This window comes from Folsomia candida, unplaced genomic scaffold (assembly GCF_002217175.1).
Source record: "Folsomia candida strain VU population unplaced genomic scaffold, ASM221717v1 Fcan01_Sc004, whole genome shotgun sequence".
Classification (NCBI taxonomy): Eukaryota; Metazoa; Arthropoda; class Collembola; order Entomobryomorpha; family Isotomidae; genus Folsomia; species Folsomia candida.
Window position 1 is genome coordinate 501,470 of NW_019091196.1, and position 20,535 is coordinate 522,004.

General features: G+C 35.2%; 1 protein-coding gene and 1 long non-coding RNA gene across 2 annotated transcripts in view; one reads left to right on the plus strand and one right to left on the minus strand.

The window, feature by feature from the left end:
- The window catches only part of LOC110848217 (probable G-protein coupled receptor CG31760), a 133,196-nt gene that overhangs the window by 31,189 nt on the left and 81,472 nt on the right, over window positions 1–20,535 (plus strand). Inside the window, exon 3 of the mRNA XM_022095376.2 lies at window positions 6,365–6,418. The gene's annotated coding sequence lies outside the window, so the exon portion shown is untranslated. The remainder of the gene's footprint in view (window positions 1–6,364; window positions 6,419–20,535) is intronic.
- Window positions 17,477–18,501, minus strand: LOC110848641. Its single transcript, XR_002547759.2, has 2 exons — window positions 18,245–18,501; window positions 17,477–17,835 (listed from the first exon to the last, which is right to left on the minus strand). It is a non-coding gene; the product is annotated as an uncharacterized LOC110848641 (long non-coding RNA).

Genomic DNA, 20,535 nt, shown 5'->3' on the forward strand with positions numbered 1-20,535 from the left:
GACTCTATCTATCTATCTGAATTTTAGTTACAAAGGGATTAACAAAAAATAGATGTATTTCGCAAGTGTGAGAAAATCACAGGAACGAAAATTTGTAAGGAGCATTTGTTCATATTTTTTTAATTTTGAAAATCATAAAAAACAGACGAATTTTGAAAGTGTGGAACCGAAAATGCATGAATTTTCCAAATGCACATAAATTTCTGTGCATATCTTTTGTTCTGTAAGCGAATTATTTCGACATAACTCTGTCGAACTTTGGTTACAAAGAGGTTTAAAATGAGGAAAGAAAGCTATAGTTCTTTTTTGTGTAGGGCGGAACAGCGTGTGCTTTTGTCTGTGCTGCTTGAGGGGAGAAAGTAGATCTGGTTGCGTCATAATAACGATTGTCTGTCAGTTTAACTTTATTGCTCCACTTTCTCAACAAGGCGGAATTTCTGCGAAACAAAGGGTTTCCTTTTACAAGGAATTTGTAACCGTCGTCGTCAGTGGCCGCGGAAGCGTGGGTGGGGACACATGGACAATGTCCCTATCATCCGATCATGTTATATAAACGTGTCCCTGTCCTATCCTACAATGTTAGCGTCCCCAGATGTCCACACAGCTTCCGCGGCTACTCATTACTTGCACAAGTACAACATACTAGTTTCGTTCAGTGGCCGCGGATCCTTGAGGGTGGGGACAGAGGGACAATGTCCCCACGGTTGTTCGATGTCTGCATCATCTATCCATCTTATATAAACTCCTCCCTCCCCTATCCTACAATGTTAACGTCTCCACATGTCCCGACGGCTTCCGCGGCCACTGATTACTTGCACATTCTACTTTTATGCGATGGCCGCGGAAGCGTGGGTTGGGACAGTGGGACAATGTCCCCACGGTTGTTGGGTGTCCCCATGTTGTATAACCCCTCCTCCCTTACCCTACAATGTTAATGTCCCCACGTGTCCCCACAGCTTCCGCGGCCTCTGATTACACAAGTATAACATGTTTTAATGCAGTGGCCGCGGAAGCGTGGGTGCGGACAGAGGGACAATGTCCCCAAGGTTGTTCGATGTCCCCATCATCTCCCCATCTTATACAAACCCCTCCCTCCCCTTATCCTACAATGGCAATGTCCCCCGATATCCCCACAGCTTCCGCGGCCACTGGTCGTCGTGGTGTCGAGGACAGGAATTCAATTTCTGTGTTGTCGTTTGCATTCCTTGTTCGACGCGTGGCTTGGCGTGGTGTTGCACATGAGTCCCTTGCACGGTGAAATAATAGCCTGTATTAAATTTAATCGAGGTTTATTTTTCATTTTACTCACAATTTGGATACTTTACGGTTAAAATATGTTAACAAAACCGGATGTGAGGTTTTACCACAACGTTGGTAAAGATTTATCACCAAATAATTTCTAGGAAATAAGAAATTTCTACCAATCAATTTCTAACAGGAAAAGTTTAAATTTGGGTTCTGTAAAAGTTTTTCTTAAAATAAGTCTACAACAAAATTGTCACCGCGTGTGAGGGTTTATTACCGATAAAGATTTATCACCAAATAATTTCCACGAGAGTCGAAATTGTTTCCACGTTCTTAATCAATTTCTAACCAGAAAGTATTTTTGAGTTCCGCACAAATTTTTTGGTTACCATTCGGTGACAAATCGTTACCTGCGTTACAAAGCCAGAAATGATCGCTGGTAAAGACTTACTTACTACCAAATAATTTCCAGCAGAATCAACAAAAAATTTGTTATCATGTTTTAGATCAATTTGTAACCCGAACTCCGCAGAAATTTTAGGTGACAAATCTTTACTGACGTGGTGCAATGGCTACACGTGGTAATAATTTTGTTACCAACTAACATATTTATTGTGAGCGTATATGTATTTACGCTTATTTTTCACCCTCGTTTTTGAACACCTTATCATTCCATCGTTTATATAAGTAAAAATATGTGAAAATGGAGAGGTTTTCAATTTGTTATTCCCACATGACCAAGATAAGCGATATACATACATATGTGTACGATGGGCATAAAAGATAAGTTAGAAATAGCTTGTCTGCATGGTGGGCTATTTCTCTGAAAAGAAAGTTATTATCTGGCAAGATGGCCAACTCTGATAAAACGGAGAATGGACTTGTAAATTGGGCTCTTGCATCATCACCATCAATGTAAACGAATGAATACCATATTTTTTTATGTAAAAGTTTAGCGTATCCTGTTCAAATTCGATTTTTAAGTTGAAAAACTACAGAACTATTCGCAAAAATTAAGAACACATCATTTTTTAACAAATCATAAATTTTATACCGGTTTTGATGCACGACTTGTCATTTTTGTCATTTTATTAACCTCTAGCGTACTACTAAATAATTTTGTAATAAACTTTTCCTTCAGTACGGTGTTGATTTCATAATTGCACGTAATGGCAACCAATTAAAATTTCAAGTTTCAAATTTCAACAGTTTGTCCGCATGCATGGTGGGCTAGCTATTTCTCTGAAAAGAAAGTTATTATCGGGCAAGATGGCCAAGTCTGATAAATAAAACGGAGAAAGGACTTGTAAAGTGGGCTCTTGCATCATCACCATCAATGTAAACGAATGAGCACCATATTTTTTATGGAAAAGTTTAGCATATCATGTTCAGTTTCTTTTTTATTGGGATATATTGATTCTAGAAAAAATATTGTAAATACCGTATATAAAAAAACTATATTACGAAGGCAGATAATATGTCTATGTGTTTTGGTTTACACATACATATTCAAATTTAAACAAGACACTAAAGTTAGCTTAAATTTTCTGAATTTATTAAAAAAACATGTACATTCAAAATACGAAACCTGCATAAAATTTATGATGGACTTATAATAATTGGGGGAAAAATATGAGTTGTTAATTATTGACAATGGTAAATTTACTGCAAATTTTCAACAAATATCGAAGTCAAATCATAAAATGAAAAATTTATACTTTGCAAAAAAATATATTGTTAATCTTGGCGTAATCAAAGTATAAATGAAATTGGGTAAGTTTTTCTAAATTTTTTCATCCAAAAGTTGAGTGTATCAATTTTTTTCAAAATTAGGAAACTATTTTAACCATTTTAAGAACACATACAAAAGAAAACTGCAAAACAGAAGCGAAATATCTATATTCTATGCAATTCAGAATTAATTTTTTGAATAATCATGTTTGGCTTTAAACTGTAACTAAACTTTATAAATTTAATCAATTCACGTCATCGATAATAAACATGAAACCTGCATAAAATTCATAATGTGTAAAAAAAAAAATATATTATCAAATTTCGCTAAAAAATACCGCTTTTTCAATGCAATAGTCTTCATTTTTTGTAAAACGCAAGGATATGAACACATTTCAAAATCATCATTTGAATACATGGCAGAAGGGAAAGTTGAGACAAAAAAAATTGAAATTCAAAACCCGTATGTAATAGACCCTTAAGTTTAAATATTTTTAGGTAAGTTTTTTTTAAATTTTTATAAATGAAGAAATTATAAGTTGAGCGTATCAATTTTTTTTAGAATTGTCCAAAAAACGAATCAATCAGATTCGCATCTATAATTTCTTTTGCAATTTTGCATTACCTTGGGAAAAATCATATTTGGCTTTAAACTGTAACAAGGGTAAATTTTTCAAAGATTCTGTCGGAAAATCAAAATTTCTGGATGTAAGTAAGTATCGTTTTGAGCAGAAGAAAACATCGATCTTAAATTATTTCGGATTCGAAATATTCTATATTTTTGAACAATTAACATCAAACCTGGACAAAAATGTTGCTCGAATAAAATTCATTCACACTTTTTAACCAATGAAATTTACTTTTTATTAAGTGAGAAATTATACTTATTTCGAAAAATCCAAATTTTTTGGTGCGATTTTCATTTTTTTGGGTGAAGTTTTCATTTTTAGCGGAAAACTCAATTAATACTGATCTTAGATAACTTAGCTCTCTACACATGCTAAATTTACACAATTGACATCAAACCTATACAAAAATGTTACTTGAAAACATAAAATCCACACTTTTTAAATCCAATGAAATTTGCTGTTTATTGAATGAGAAATGACACTTATTTCGAAAAATGCAATTTTTTTGGATTTTCATTTTCTAAACTGAGGATGGAAATCTTGGTGTATTTAGCTCTCTAAATACGCTAAATTTACACAATTGACATCAAACCAATACAAAAATGTTACTCAATTAAATTCATCTTAACTTTTGAATCCAATGAAATTTACTTTTTCTTCAGTTAAAAATGATATTACCTATTTCGAAAAATCCAAAATTATTTTCATGTGTGATTTTCCTTTTTGTGGTTTTCATTTTTTGTACGGTAAGGATACATCTTAAAGTTATTAAACTATCTAAATATGCTAAATTTACTTAATTGACATCAAATTTGGACAAAAATGTTACTCGAATAAATTCAATTTTTGGGCGTGATTTTCATTTCATTTTTTTACACTGAAAATGTGACTATTAGAATTATTTAGCTCTCTAAACATGTTAAATTTACACAATTGACATCTAACCTATACAAAAATGTTACTCGAATAAATTCATCCAGTCACACTTCTAAATCCCACATTTCACTCGTCCCACTCCATTTTTTGACATTTTTTTCCTCTCCCTTGCCCAATTTGCATATTGGAAATCGGATGGATAGATCGTGATGGATTTATGACTTCAGGGGGGCATACCTGTTCAAAAATTTAGTTTTTATTCAAAAGTCAGTCATTGTCTTTCAATTTTATTTCATTTCACTTCATCGGACTTCATTTCTTACTTCGCCCCATGTATTCAGCATAGGGTGAAAAATCAAATGAGTGAGAAATCCTTTCATTCACAGTCATTCATCTAAAATGACGGAATCCTTCAATCATTTTCATTCAAATCACAGGAAATTCATTTTCATTCACTATGACTCACCATCATAATCACTCACATGAATGAAAGTGAACAGGTATGCAGGGGACAATCTTGCCAACTTTTGGGGTCAATCCGACTACTCCCCCCTCGGTCAGCGGTCAGTGGTCACACATTTTTGGGGGGAACTTACTGGTTTCACCCTTTTGCCACATTTCGTTTCCTATGATTTATTTGTTTGTCAGGCTATTTTTTTCGCTTTGAAATTGTGCAGTCACAGGTGGAAAATGTGTCAATTTAATTTTGTAAAGCGACCCACTTTCACACTTTGTGTGTGCAGTTGAATGAATAAGCAAAGAGGTGATTTTTACTGATGTGGAGTATTTCTGCTTATTCAAAAGTTGACAGGTTTTTTTAAGTGGGCGCTAGCTAAAGTTTGAGTACGTGGAATATGTCCTTTCTGATGTCGGGATGAATATTTACTGCGTAGTTTGGTGAAACCTTGGCATGATTTTGAACAACGTTTCGTCCCATTTCTTGCACTGCAAAGGAAGAAACGCAAGAAATTCGAGGTGCAAAAAACTGTGAGCAAGTGCAAGAAACGTGAGCCATCTAGCTCAATAAAAAAAGTAAATTTCATGGGATATAAAAACTGTGAATGAATTTATTCGAGTAATGTTTTTTGTCCAGATTTGATGTCAATTATGTAAATTTAGCATATTTAGAGAGCCAACTAGTTTTAAAGATGTATTTTTCCCGTGCAAAAATGAAAATCACACTAAAAGAAAAATGGAAATCATCACCCACAGAAAAATGGATGAAATATTTACAGCGTAGTTTCTTGCACCGTGCATTTCTCCCAGGTCAAAATATTTACCTGCAAGAAACCACTTTCTTCCCGTTATTTCTTGCAAGTGGTTACTTCGTTCCATTCGAAATACTGATTTTGTGAAAGATTTCAATATGACAAATTATTCTGGGAAATGATTTTGATCATTAATTAATTTACTTATTTATTACTGACACTGGTATAAAGTTTAACGAGAGAGTAAATTTGGAGATTTTTTGCAGACATATTTTTTATCAGGAAAACTACAATGGTGACCAATCTCATGTATACATCTATTTTAAGTGTAACACAAGGTTTTGAAACAATAATAAAAATTAGAACTGGCTAAAAAATTGGACATGTTTCCGAGAATAATTGTATGTACATATGCATATCTAGAATTTTTTAGACTAAAATTTTTTAAACTAGGTCATTTTTAGTGATTTTTAGTAGAGGTGGACTGGAGTACATATTTGTGCTTATTCAAAAGTTTACAGTTTTTTTAAATGTGTGCTAAAGTTTGAATGAATACGTGGAAAGTCTACTTGTGCTGTCAGTTTGGTAGAAACTTGACATCATTTTTTGCAAGATTTCAATGCGATAAATGATTCTGGGAAATATTTTGATCATAAATTTATTTATTTATTACAGGTGAAGTTTTTGAGACTCAAGCTGGACTCAATTCATTTTCTTACTACTTAAATGGTACGAAATATAAATTTTGCATCTAATTATTGCATTTTCACTATTACATCGCATAATAATATTTAAAGTTCGTCATAATTTGTGATCATTGAGATCATTGATCTGGAGATTTTTTTTGTAGAAATTATTTTTTTTGGAAAATGTAATTCCAAAAAATAAAACTGGCTGACATATCTGCTTTAATGGCAGGATAGAAGGCGTAGAAATCAAAAAATTAGAACTGACTCATAAATTTGACATGTACGTTTCCGATAAATATTTCGCATTAAGAATTTTTTTAATGAGAAAAATTCTTTTTCAAGAAATATTTTTCCTTGGGGGAAAATACGTACAATGTCAAACTACTAAACTATTTTACAAATCTGTTCTAAGCGTAGGTTATATGGCACGAAAAGAAAAATTGAATTGTCTGATAAACTGGAAATGTATGTTTCCGAAAATATTGCGTGTTTAGATTTTTTTTAATAAACGAGATTTTTTTGTAGAAATATTTTTCCTTAGGAAAATATATTCAATGATAATTAATTACATGTACACATCTGTTTTAAGCGTATGATATTTCGTAGAAGTAAAAAAATGTAAAACTGGCCGACAAATTGGACATTTATATATTTCCGAAAAATATTGTATATTTGGAATTTTTAAAACAGAAGTTTTCTTTCGGAAAAATATTTTTTGTGGAAAATCTTACATTGCACTCGATGGGAACGAACCTGTGTGAACTGTATAAATTAACGTCAAATGAATAAATTAAAATCGGCTTAGAAATCAAACCTGATCAATAAAATTTGTACGTTTAGCCAAATTTCTAAATTTCTAAAATCAAAATTTCACATCACAATACACAATCCTTACAGGACCGAAATGACGTTTCAAATGTCGTGAGTATTTAATTTTACCAAAAATCCAAAATTTCAAGAATCCAAAATTTCAAAAATTACACTAAAATACAATCCTTAATAGGACCGAAATCACAGTTACATAACATAAAGAAGCCCCACTCGAGCTAACTCTGAAAATAAATTAATTTATGTAGGAATAGGATCTTATCGTTGATAAGATCCAAATCAAGTTTGATGTGAAAGGTCTCTCATTTTCATTCCTGAATTAAAAAAGTTGGGACGAAGAAAAACATGCCCAAAAAACATGTTTTTACTTACAGATTCCGAATTTAGTAACACAATGGAACAATGTTACGTAAAGTGAGTGAAAGAAAGCCATATAAAAGTAAAAAAGTTGGCTGGTTGAATATCTGTATTGCCAGCCCATTTATGCGAAAATACATAATAACGAGACTCGGGAATTGCGCTATTTTGGACAAAATTTCTGAAAAAAGTTTTCTCAATCAGGACACTTTTTTTCCTGAGAAGCCGCATCTTGAACAAACTAATTGCAGATTCTCTAGGGTGAAATATTTGTAAAAGTGGGGAGAAAAAGTTGACTCTCGAGCACTTGAAATAATACGGTGACAAAATTACTACCGAGTTGGTAACAATTTGTTTCATAAAAGTCTCCTGCTATCTGCACATCTCAGATTTTCTATCAATTCTGGCCCATAATTTCTGGGCTTAATTTCGTAAATACTAAATGGTAATAAATTTGAATTTCGTACAGAATTAGGTCATTTTTGTTACTGCATTATTCAGAGTCAGCATAATTTGTGATCACTTCAATGTTTCCTTTTGAGAAATATTTCTCCGAATTTTCATCACATTACGAATCTAGGTTTCGGGTGAAAGTAAGTAACCACTTGCAAGAAATAAGGGGAAGAAAGTGGTTTTTTGCAGGTAAATATTTTGACCTGCAAGAAATGCAAGGCACAAGAAACTAAATCCCGCCGGTATAAATACTTCATACGGCGCGTGGCTAGATGGCGCATATTTCTTGCACTTTCTCCCAGTTTCTTGCACCTCGCACTTCTTGCATTTCCTCCTTTTTCAGTACAAGAAATATAGAAAATCCACAAGAAACGAAACAGTAAAATCAAATTTATACTAAAAAAATCCCACAAAATTTTACAAATGTCTTAAAATAGCCATATTTTATTTTATCCTCATCTAATCAGACTATCAGTCTACTCGCTTTCTATAATTTTCATTGAAATTATTTACATTGATTTATATCCATTGACAAAATTTGGACGAATTCCGCCTGTTTACACGGCACTCCATCAACTCGTGCTTCAAGTGCTGGAGGCTTGTTTGAAACTAGTTTCCCTTCTGTTTGCTTTCCATTTCAATTTACTTTGTGTAAACAATAGGACGACGTATACGTAACATGTCGTCGTCGGCGGAGTAAAAGGGATACTCAGAGTCCTGTAATAAGTATAAGTATGCAAATTGTTTGAGAGCTAGTTTTGGGTACACAATTTTGAGTCGAATTTTCAGCGATGGGCAAAATACTTTACAGGGTAAAAGAAAATTCATGTTATTTTTTGCAAGTGATTACTTTGACCTAAAACACTGGATAAGTTTTGAACTTCTGAATCAATAAATTTTCATAAGATTTTGAGTGTTACGTTTCTTGCGGGTTTGCTACATTTTTTGCAAAAAACTGCAAAAAAACTGCAAGAAAAACTGCAAGACAATACAAGAAAGTGCAAAAAACTGAAAAAAACTGCAAAAGTACAAGAGAGAAAATACAAGAAACTGGGAGAAAGTACATGAAATAAGCTCTGAATGCAGCTACACATTTTGTCAAAATACAGTATTTTTGAGCTCCGTTTTTCAAAATACTTTCTTTTCACGATTTTTCTAAAATTAAAGTATTTCGACCACGATAAAAAATTAATTTCTTCACAAACCCCGTATTTTCGTACGACTGTTGCCTTCTTCACGTAGATTTTCGTCTTGTTGTGGGTGTAAAAGCCCTTGGGAAATCCAATCCCTGGGAAAAACCTAGCTCAAAATATTGTATTTCCACGAAATACTTTGCCCACACCTGCACCAGTCAATCTCGTCCTGATTATTGTCATTTCGTCGTGGGAGAAGCTATACGTATGCAATTTAGTAATTTACTCGTACATAACTTTGCAAACTGACTTTGTGAAAGTAGGAATTGAAAATTGGGTAGAATCAGGAAGCAATTTACAAGGTTTCATTCACTCACTTTCTCTAGATTACATAACTTTTCGATACAAAAGTGATCACTATTCAGCACAAGCGGCAGCATTTTGTTACATAATCGGTATTTTGAGCTTACCTACACAGAACTCGCTATAAAAGTCGAGTTGTGCAAAAGCTACCCGTAAATAATTTATTAATCTGAGCACCCCTGCAAAACTTTGTACCTTGGTCTTATTCAAGAGTCAGTGTTTCAGGTAGAGGAAACCACATGTTAGAAATAACGGGGAGAAAGTGGTTTCTTGCAGGTAGATTCCGGCGCGTGGCTTGATGCGTACCTGTTCACCTTCATTCATTTGACTGATTATGATAGTGAATGTTATTGAATGAAAATGAATGAAGGGTTCCGCCATTTCAGATGAATGATTGTGAATAAAAGGATTGTCAGCTTCTTTCGTTTTTCACCCCATGTTTAATACATGGGGCAAAGTAACAAACGAAGTCCGATGAAGTGAAATGATTGAAAGAAAATGACTGAATATGAATGAACATCTTCAGTCTGAAATCGGGATGACTGAATTTGAATGAAAACTGAATTTTTGTACAGGTTTGGCTTGATGGCGCTTATTTCCCGCACTTTCTCCCAGTTTCTTGCACCTCGCATTTCTCCCGTTTCTTGCTTTGCAGTGCAAGAAATGTAGTAAACCTGCAAGAAACGAAACACTTTTTCAAAATTTAACGCGACGACAACGACGATCCAACCTTGAAATATCAGAATTTGGAATCATTCCAACTTAAATTTATAAACTTAAATTGTATTGTTTATTGTATTAAATTGTATTGTTTTTAAACTTAAATTGTATTTATTTAGCGAAATTATGTTCCCAAGCTCGACACCAGAATGGTGTCGAGCAAGAATTCAAGAATTTCTTGAATTATCGAAGTAAAAGTTATACCAATTAATTAACTAGATAAAATAGTAGACTTATAGAATTACAAACGGGATCAATTTACCAAATTTTATCTCGTTTTCCCCCGAATTTTGATAATTTTTATTAGTTTTTCGGGTGAAAAATTTGCAATGCAAATAACCACGTGCAAGAAATAGATTTCATGCAGTTAAATACGCTTCATCCATGTACATAAGTTTGACCCATGACAAAATCTAGCTCCGCAAGAAACCCCTGTTTTTAACATTGCTCAGTATTTAGCCATGGCTCAAATTCCAATGGATGAAGGGTAGTTTGACGCAATAAATGCACGGTGCAAAAAACTACTTCCCGCCGATATATTTCATACAGCGCGTAGCTAGATGGCTCTCATTTCTTTCACTTTCTCACCGTTTCTTGCACCTCGAATTTCGCGCATTTCTTGCTTTCCACTCCAAAGGATGTAGTAAATCTGCAAAAAACGAAACACTTCTACGAGTTCATTCATTCCCAGTTTATGCAACAAGGTGTAGAAAAAAATGTACATAATTTGCCCGAAAAATCTAACCGTGCAATAATTTCGCGTGGGTGGTGCATGCATGGGCGTCTTTTTTATCGAAAATGAATGGTTTCTTTGGGAGAAAGTACAAGAAAACACGGCGACAAATCTAATGAGGAGAGAAAGCAGATGAAAAGGAATAGATTGGACTTGTACAATTTGCAAAAGTGGGGCGTGTGTAAGAAAAAATAAGTATAAATTATTTTCATTGGAAGCTTACTCACTCGCCTTCCTCGTAAAGAATTTGGCAAAAAGAGTTGCGAATTTTAGTAATGAGGAGAAGATAGGGTTCTATTTGGCATAAATAATTCGGGTGTTGTTTCCTCAACCCCCACAAAATTCTGGGTAGCTGAGGAGAGGTCAGATTTGGTGGAATTGGATCAGTCGCCGCGGAAGCTGTGGGGACATTGGGGGACCTTAACATTGCAGGATAGGGGAGGGCGGGGTTTGCATAAGATGGGCAGAAAATGAGGACATCGGGGACATATTCTGCCTCTGTCCCCACACTCCCGCGAAGATTGGCTCAAACATGGGTCCAAATACAAGTGCTGAAACCAGTGGCCGCGGAAGCTGTGGGGACATCGGGGGACAACATTGCCATTGTAGGATAGGGGAGGCCCGGGTTTATATAACATGGACAGATGATGCGGACATCGAAAAACCCTGGGGACATTGTCCCCCTGTCCCCACCCACCCTTCCGCGGGCACTGTCACTAGAGGGACATGTTTACTTAGAGAGGAGAATTTTAATAGGAGGAGAAAGTGCAAACTTCGGTTGAGAGGAATGACGTACATGTATTTACATAAGACTATATACGTAAATACGTGCCTACGACTATGTATTTATGTACTTAAGACATCCCACATATCCACGTGTGCACTGCATTTTTATAGATTTTTTATTACATAATTAAGCAAATGCGCACGTGAATAGATTTTCAAATCGGTTATGCCCGTACATAACGGGCATAACCCGTACCCGAACATATCAATTATTAAACCCGTAGAAATGGGTTTAATAATTGATTACAATTGACGCATTGCTTGGCACCGGGATTTTGTTAAAACCAGAAATTTATCTATTACCGTAAACCTGAAGACACTGTAAAAAAACTGAAGGATACCCGAGACCTAATTAACCTTTAAACTAATCCGAAGACGAATAAGTATTTATTTTTCATAGGCGTACAAGTTATAAATTGCTAAAAATGGAATGCATCCGTATTAAAATGTAAACATTTGAGACAATTCATGCTGGATTTGTTCAGGCTCTATCCATCCCGACTGACATAGTGACATATGACGATTGTACATAATTTACATCATGTAAATTACATCATGCCTGTTCACTTTCATTCATGTGACTGATTATGATAGTGACTGAAAATGAATTTCTTGTGATTTGAATGAAAATGAATGAAGGATTTCGTCATTTCAGATGAATGACTGTGAATGAAAGGATTTCTCACTCATTTCATTTTTCACCCTATGCTTGATACATGGGATGAAGTACGAAATGAAGTCAGATGAAGTGAAGTGAAATGAAATGAATTTGAAAGAAAATGAGTGAATGTGAATGAAAATCTTCAGTCAGAAAGAGTGATGACTGACTTTTGAATGAAAAAAGTTTTTTTGAACAGGTATGAATCACATATCATTAACATAATCATTTTCACATGATTACAAACCTGCCTTACAGGGTTGGCCAAGATACTTTGTTTCAAAGATACAAGATACAAGATACAAAATATTTGAACGAAACCTTAAGATACAAAATACTAAATACAAATAATTAGAGTTACACAAGATACAAGATACAAGATAGATTTTATCTACTGTGATCCCAGATACAAGATAAAAGATATTTATTTGAAATAATTTTTTCAAGATACAAGATAAATTATTCGGAGCTTGCAAAAAAACATGAAATAACGAAGCACCACTTGACTTTTTTGTATTGTAGCCGAGTAACTTGTTAATAATGATAGAACAGACTCATAACTTGCATTGTCATTTATAATGCAAGTCCTCACCCTCTGTTTACAATTTATAAACAGATATGAGGATTTCATCATTGGTGACCCATACTGATTTTTTTTAATTATTCAATGGAGCTGAAATTATTATTACCAGTATATTCAGTTGAAATTTGGAATAATTGCTCTAATGGTGGTACAAATTAAGAATATAATGCAAATTACAAAATTTGCCAACGTGCGAGGGTTTATTTACTGTGGATAAATAAATATAACGACGTTATTATACAACAGAACCTTGCATCCGGCTCGGCAAAGCTGTACACTGAGGTTTTTAAATCTTCATAATTCCAAGTTTTAATACTACTAAATATGCAAGTTTCCCGGTTTTTCACTAAAAATTTATCTTGTATCTTGACTAGTATTTCAAATAAAATTTGATTGAAATAAATTCTCCAGATACAAGATACAAGATACAAAATACTGTTTGAGAAACGTTCAGATACAAGATAAAAGATAAGATAAACTCCGTTACACAAGATACAAGATATATCTTGTATCTTGTATCTGATATCTTGTATCTTGTTAAATTATCTTGGCCAACCTTGCTGCCTTATGGGAAAACAAATATAACCAATTAACCTTTACTATTTAAAGAAATATCCGAGTTTTCCAAATTCTTTATGCGACGTTAATGTTCGCACAATTTTTTTATCCGTGATATTTTTATGTAGTGTTTCTTCGTTTCTTGAGGGTTTGCTACACTTTTTTGCACTGCAAAGCAAGCCACGCATGAAATTCGAGGTGCAAGAAATGTACACCATCCAGCCACTTCCCCTATGAAGTATTTATAGCAGCGGGAAGTAGTTTCTTGCAGGTCCACATATTTAGCTTTAAAAAAAACATTTTTTACCTTTATTTCTTGCAAATAAATGGTTACTTGTGTACCCGAAACACTGAAAATTGGTGCATTCACGTCATTCCATGGCTCATCAGATTTTCAAAAAAGAGAAAGTTTCACGTTTCATTGAACCTCGCAAATTTCACGAGGCGAGCTAAGCTGAGCTGAAAATGTGCCAGATTGACATTTCCTTGTTTCGCAGTGGCCGCGGAAGCTGTGGGGACATCTGGGGCCACTAACATTGTAGGATAGGGGGGGGGGGATAGATTTATATAAGACGGACAGATGATGCGGACATTGAACAACCGTGGGGACATTGCCCCTCTGTCCCCACCCACGCTTCCGCGGCCACTGCATAAAAGTATGTTATACTCGTGTCATCAGTGGCCGCGGAAGCCGTGGGGACATCAGGGGGATTTAACATTATAGGATAAGTGGAGAGAGGGGTTTATATAACATGGGGACATAGAACAACCGTGGGGACATTGTCCGTCTGTCTCCACCCTCGTCCTTCCGCGGCCACTGATTTTTGCTGGACTGAACGGGGAGAAGGATTATCTACCCAGTGATAATAATTAATGATGACGTTGCTGTTTTCTGCTTAGATTTTCCTTTGACAAGATATTCTCCCGATTCGGCAAATCTTCTTTTTTTACACGGACAGGAAGTGAATTTTGACCAGTGGGATGATTTTGTGAAGTCATTTTCTACCCCGTGACACATCCCTGTCAACATTTCGCGTCAGCTTTGTGCAAATCCTTGTGAAATGTGACATATGTATGTGATTCTCGGGTTTTCGTCGTAACGTGAAATGGCAGGGAGTAGGTTATTTCGGGAGAAAAGAGGATTTCAAATGTTTCCAATCTGATCCCAGCTCAAGGTTCGAGATTTGTCCGGCACTCTAATTTTAATTAAATTTGATTTTACAAACAACATAAAATTTTGGAGAGAAAGTATTTTTTGGGCAGGTTTTAAATAAACAATGGAATTTACTAATTAAGTAAATTGCATTAATTTCATTTAACAGACGAAACATGACATACAATTCTGAAAGTTTTACCATATTTTCAAAAAACAGTGTGAAATTTCAATTTACAAAATTTAATTGAATTAAATTTAAAAGACCAAACACGGCACGGCATGATATTCTGGATTGAAAATATTTTTATGCGAATTTCGAAAACAGCGGAATTTCAATAATAATTAAATTTAATACGATGGAGAATTCTGAAGTGAAAGTATTTTTTTACATAATTAAAAAATAACCAATGAAATTTACCAATGAAATTTACATTTAACAGGCCAAATACAATATAAAATTCTGAAAAACATTTACCCAAATTTCGAGAAGCAGAGGAATTTAGCAATTAAATTGTACTAATTAGGTTTAACAGACCATACAGGACATGAAATTCTGAAGCGAATGCATTTTTTTTACCAAAATTTCTAAAATCGCTGAATTTCCCAATCAAATTATATCAACTTTCTTTCTTTAACAGACAAAACACGATATGAAATTCGGCAGAATTTTTACCCAAATTTTAAAAAATAGTGGAATTTACTAAATTTAATTGAATTAATGACGTACACATATCTTGAGAAAAATGAGATTAAAATTTTCGAAAATCAAAACGAGAAGAAATATAATTTCAGTCTCTTTAACCCTCCTTCATTCATTTGTGCGAAAAGTGGCAATTTTCTTGTCCCCGAGAAAATGCAAATTAAAAGCCATCCATTGTCCTTAACATTCCACATTATTGTGCAAACTGTGAAAGAAGTTCGTGGATGAGGGACGAAACGGGAAGATTTTTCTCATCCTGTTTAATTTTGCAGGGAGCAATCCTGACAGTGAAAGTGGCACTCTAAATGCAAATGACAAGTGAGAAGGAGGCTGCAGTTTCGTACTTTTGTGTGTACAGATCCATCCACATAGTCAACTCAACGCCTGGGTTATTTGGAATCCTTTAATCCATAATGGGCAAGGAGGGTTTCGGGTGGGAGTATTAAACACGTGCAAGAAATAAGGGGGAGAAAGTGGTTTCTTGCAGGTAAATATTTTGACCTGGGAGAAATGTAAGGCGTGAGAAATTAAATTCCGGGCGCTATAAATACTTCATACGGCGCGTGGCTATTTAGATGGCGCACTTTCTCCCAGTTTCTTGCACTTCCTTGTAGTTTTTTTGCAATTTATTGCAGTTTCTTGCACTTTCGTGCAGCTTCTTGCACCTTTCATTTTTTGCGAATCTACCTTTGCAGATCAAGAAATGTAGTAAACCTGCAAGAAACTTACTATTGCTTGCAAGAAGCTGTTTTTTTGCAAGTATTTTGACCTGCAAGAAATGAAAGGCACAAGAAACTACGCCACGCCGCTATAAATAGTTCATACGACGCGTGACTAGATGGCGCTTATTTCATGGAGTTTCTCCCAGTTTCTTGCACCTCGCATTCTTGCATTACTTGATTTGCAGTGCCAGAAATGTGACAAACCCGCAAGAAACGAAACACTTTATGGGGATGGAGTACGTATACGTAATGGTCGTTGAAAAGCGGCGAAAGAAAATTTATTTTCCACGGGAAGACAAACTTTGGTTCAAGTGCATCTCGAAAAAGTGGAAAAATTTGCAATATTATTACGAAGAAGAAGAGTAAAAGAAATGTGAGTTATGTAGGTAACCAATTATTTTATGCACTGGTTTTTGCAAATTTTGCGAATTTTGAGTTTGTTCATCTCAAACGGTGCATTCTGCTTGCGTGGTTAAATTGAAGACTTGGGGAAGGCATGCAAATTTTTTGCAATATTATTACTGAGAAGATGACAAGAAATATTAGTGTGGCCAATTTTGCAGGATTTTGCAAGTGCGAATTTTGATTTCGCTGCTTCTTTCTTGGCTTCATTTCTGGGTCCGATTGATGACTTGGAGACAACGGATGATGCAAGTCTCGGTGGAGAAAGTGGAAAAATTTGCAATATTATTACAAATAAGTAAACGAAATGTTGGGTAACCAATTATTTTATGTACTGGTTTTTGCGAATTTCGATTTTGTTCCTCGAATTGCGAATTCTGATGTTGTTCCTTTCCTGTAGTACATTCTGCTTGTAGGGTTAAATTGAAGAGTAGGGGAAAGCATGCAAATTTCCAATATCATTCCTGATGAGAAGATGACAGTTGTAACCAATTTTGCACGATTTTGCAAGTGCGAATTTTGATTTTGCTCTTCCTCTGGAGCTGCCTTCATTTTAGGATTTCCTTCACGGCACGGCTAGGTCCAATCGAGGACTTCGTATTAGATCGTTCTACATTATACAAGTCTGGCGAAGAATAAGTGGAAAAATTTGCAATATTATTACCAAAACGTAAGAGAAATGTTGGGCAAACAATTTACAATAAGCACTGTTTTTTTTGCGAATTGCGAATTTTTAGCCAACCATTTGACCGATTAAGCTCATCTTCGTACTCAATTCCTAATTTTACATGATTTAAGCATGTGCAAAATTTCAAGAGAGTTATCACAAGACAGATAACCACAACGACAACACGGATGCATAAGCCCGGATGTATCGTGGTAAAAAATATGTCTCCAAACAAACGTGCTTGTGTTATGCTATACTTTGTTTAACCTAAAATAAATATTATTTTCAAAAACAATTTAATTTATTTTCAAAAACAATGCCACAACTAGTGATCCCTTGAAACAAAGTTTTTCGTTTTAAGAGTACCTACATAACTACCAATAGGGCAAATTCATGTACTGCAGTCTCCTATTTATAACCTTGTTGGGAACCTTCTTGCACCCGCTTGCAGAGCACGTGACATCTCTCTTGTGCAAATTATTGTGGAATTTGACCACTTCCGGCTTCCCACCATCGGACACAGGGTTCCCCGAAATGTTTGCGAAAAGAAGGAAAAATGCACAGGAGAGAATAACGAGTCGAAAGCCAAACATTTTGAATCCACTTAAGTCTTGAGAAGACGTATTGAAAATTATTTTCTGAAAATGAAAAAAAAACTAACAATGCGATGGTGTGAAGTGTAACCCTCCGATTTGGTTGAAATTTTGAAATTACGTGGTCCAAGTCAATTCAACCAACGTTTCTTGAGGCAGTTTGTGCGACGGTCAGGCTTTGCCAAAATATTTGAGGGCAAAGTTGAAAAACGGTCGATTATTACCAGGCGAAGGAAGCAAAATCAACTTCCATTCCCTTCCTGTCCTAAAAATCGCATGTTTTTTAACTTTGACCTCAAATATTCTGACCATCGCACAAACTGCCTCAAGAAACGTTTGTTGTATTGACATGGACTACATAATTTCAAAATTTCAACCAAATCGGAGAGTTACACTTCACACCATCGCATTGTAAGATGAAACCTAAAAAATCACATAGATAAAACATACTTACAATAAAAAATGTTTTCCAATTGTTTTCCGGCGATTTTGAGCTCACTGATGAAACTTGATAATGATGAAATAACGCGAGTCGCATCCGTATTTATAACGCGACGAACACAAATTATATAATCTGTTTTTTTGCTCTAAATTTGCATACTTAATTTGGACATTTTTTGCTCAATCCACGTCTAAAGTAACTATTACTAATGATGACCAACGCGATAATTTGTTTTGTAAAGTAGTAAATAAAATCTGAAGTAACCTACTGGAATCACCTATTAGTATTACATTTAAAGAATTTATCACCATCTGACCAATCCCTGCCTCGGGCCATAAAGTTGTATAATTAATTTTCTTCATCTACATTAATTGCTATTAGGGTTGTCAGCGTGGTAAGAGGTTTGATTCAAACCCGATGATTTAGCTGGTCGGTAATGGGGACTACAATGCCGTGTCGGCATTTCAGATTAATCTGGCATACTTAATTTTTCCATCTACGTATAAAACAATGCTTTAAGATTCAATTATCAGATACACTCTAATTTAGAAAATAAATATAAGGTGATAATTATGAAGCGAATCTGCCAGTCGGATACAAAATTCGCACATTTTGGCTTGTAAACTGGCTAAGCGCCCCCTAATTTTATTCCAAATTCTTTATGTACACAGAATTACGGAAATTTTAAGCCATCAAACTCGAAAATCGCTAGAACGCGAAAAAAACGCTATTTCATTGTATATAACAAGTCTACGGAGTAAAAAGTGGAAAAATTTGCAATATTATTAACAAGCAAAAGAAACCAATTATTTTGGTTTTTGCGAATTTCAATTTTTTCCTTTCCTGCGTTGAATTCCACTTGCGGGGTCAAAGAGAGCGTATTATATTATCCACTAAACATACATCCAAATTTTCGATATTATTACTGAGAGCACATGACAGTAAATATTGTTGGTGCCCGATTTTGCAAGTGCAAATCTTGATTTCGCTTTTCCTCTCCTACTGCCTTCATTTTAGGATTCTGCTTCACTTCTGGGTCCAATTGAAGACTTGGAATTGGATATTAGACAAAGTCTGGGGAAGGAAGAGATCGATAAATTCCAGTGGAGAAAGTCGTCCTGGAGAAAGTTCGAGGAGAGAGAGAGAGACAGAAAATCCGTCTGAATTCATTATCTGCTCAAATTCTAGTAGAGTCGCCAGCCAAAATTTAGTATAAACAGAGAGGAGAGAAGAGGTGGGTGGGTGGGTGGATGGCGGGGACAGGGCTGGACTTGTAAGTGCTTATCTGCACAGGGCCAGGCTTATCTATCAAATTCCGGGCTATATTTAGTCCCTTAGAAGTATTGATGGATGGAACCCGACCAAAGTAAATATGTATGTATTTGGTTTGCTGACCGAATTGTTATTCCGATTTGATCGAGAATAATGCATACATAAGTCGTGTGATTATTTGGAATTTGGGATTCAGTCACGGTTTAGCATATTCGACTCTTTTTTATCGCAACACTGTTGGAAATCTGGAATATTCTACGGATTTCTCTGTGTTAAAGTTGCTACCACTTGCTTGGTATTAAAATTACCTATACAGGTTCGTAGAAATTTCCTGCCGAACAGGTATTATTTATCAATCAATATGATTTTGGAAGACCAATATGTATAAGAATACCACGTGGTATTATTTTAATACTGGATTTCTTAGAGTCTACATGTTTATTTACCGTGAGGTTTTACACACCTGCACAGTTTGAAACACTTTCTCTGTCTGAGAAATCTCTGAAACGAAGTAATCCTCGGTGCTGTTAAGGACAGTGTTTCGGACGAGAGTAAATTACCAGTTGCAAGAAATAATTGGGAGAAAGTGGTTTCTTGCGGGTTAATATTTTGAAGTGCAAGAAATGCAAGGTGGGAGAAACTGCGCCTCGCCGCTATAAATACTTCATACGGCGCGTGGTCAGATGGCGCATATTTCTTGCACTTTCTCCCAGTTTCCTGCACCTCGCACTTCTTGCGTTTCTTGTTTTGAAGTGCAAGAAATAGCGGGAAGAAAGTGGTTTCTTGCAGGTAAATATTTTGACCTGGGAGAAATGCACGGCGCAAGAAATGACGCCCCGACGCTGTAAATGCTTCATACGGCACGTGGCTAGATGGCGCACATTTCTCCCAGTTTCTTTCGCCTCGCATTTCGCCCGTTTGCTAGCTTTCCAGCGCAACTAGAAATGTTACAAACCTGCAAGAAGCGAAACACTTTTGCAGAATTTAGGGACGACGATCAATGTTCAGCTAACCTTAAATTATGCGAATTT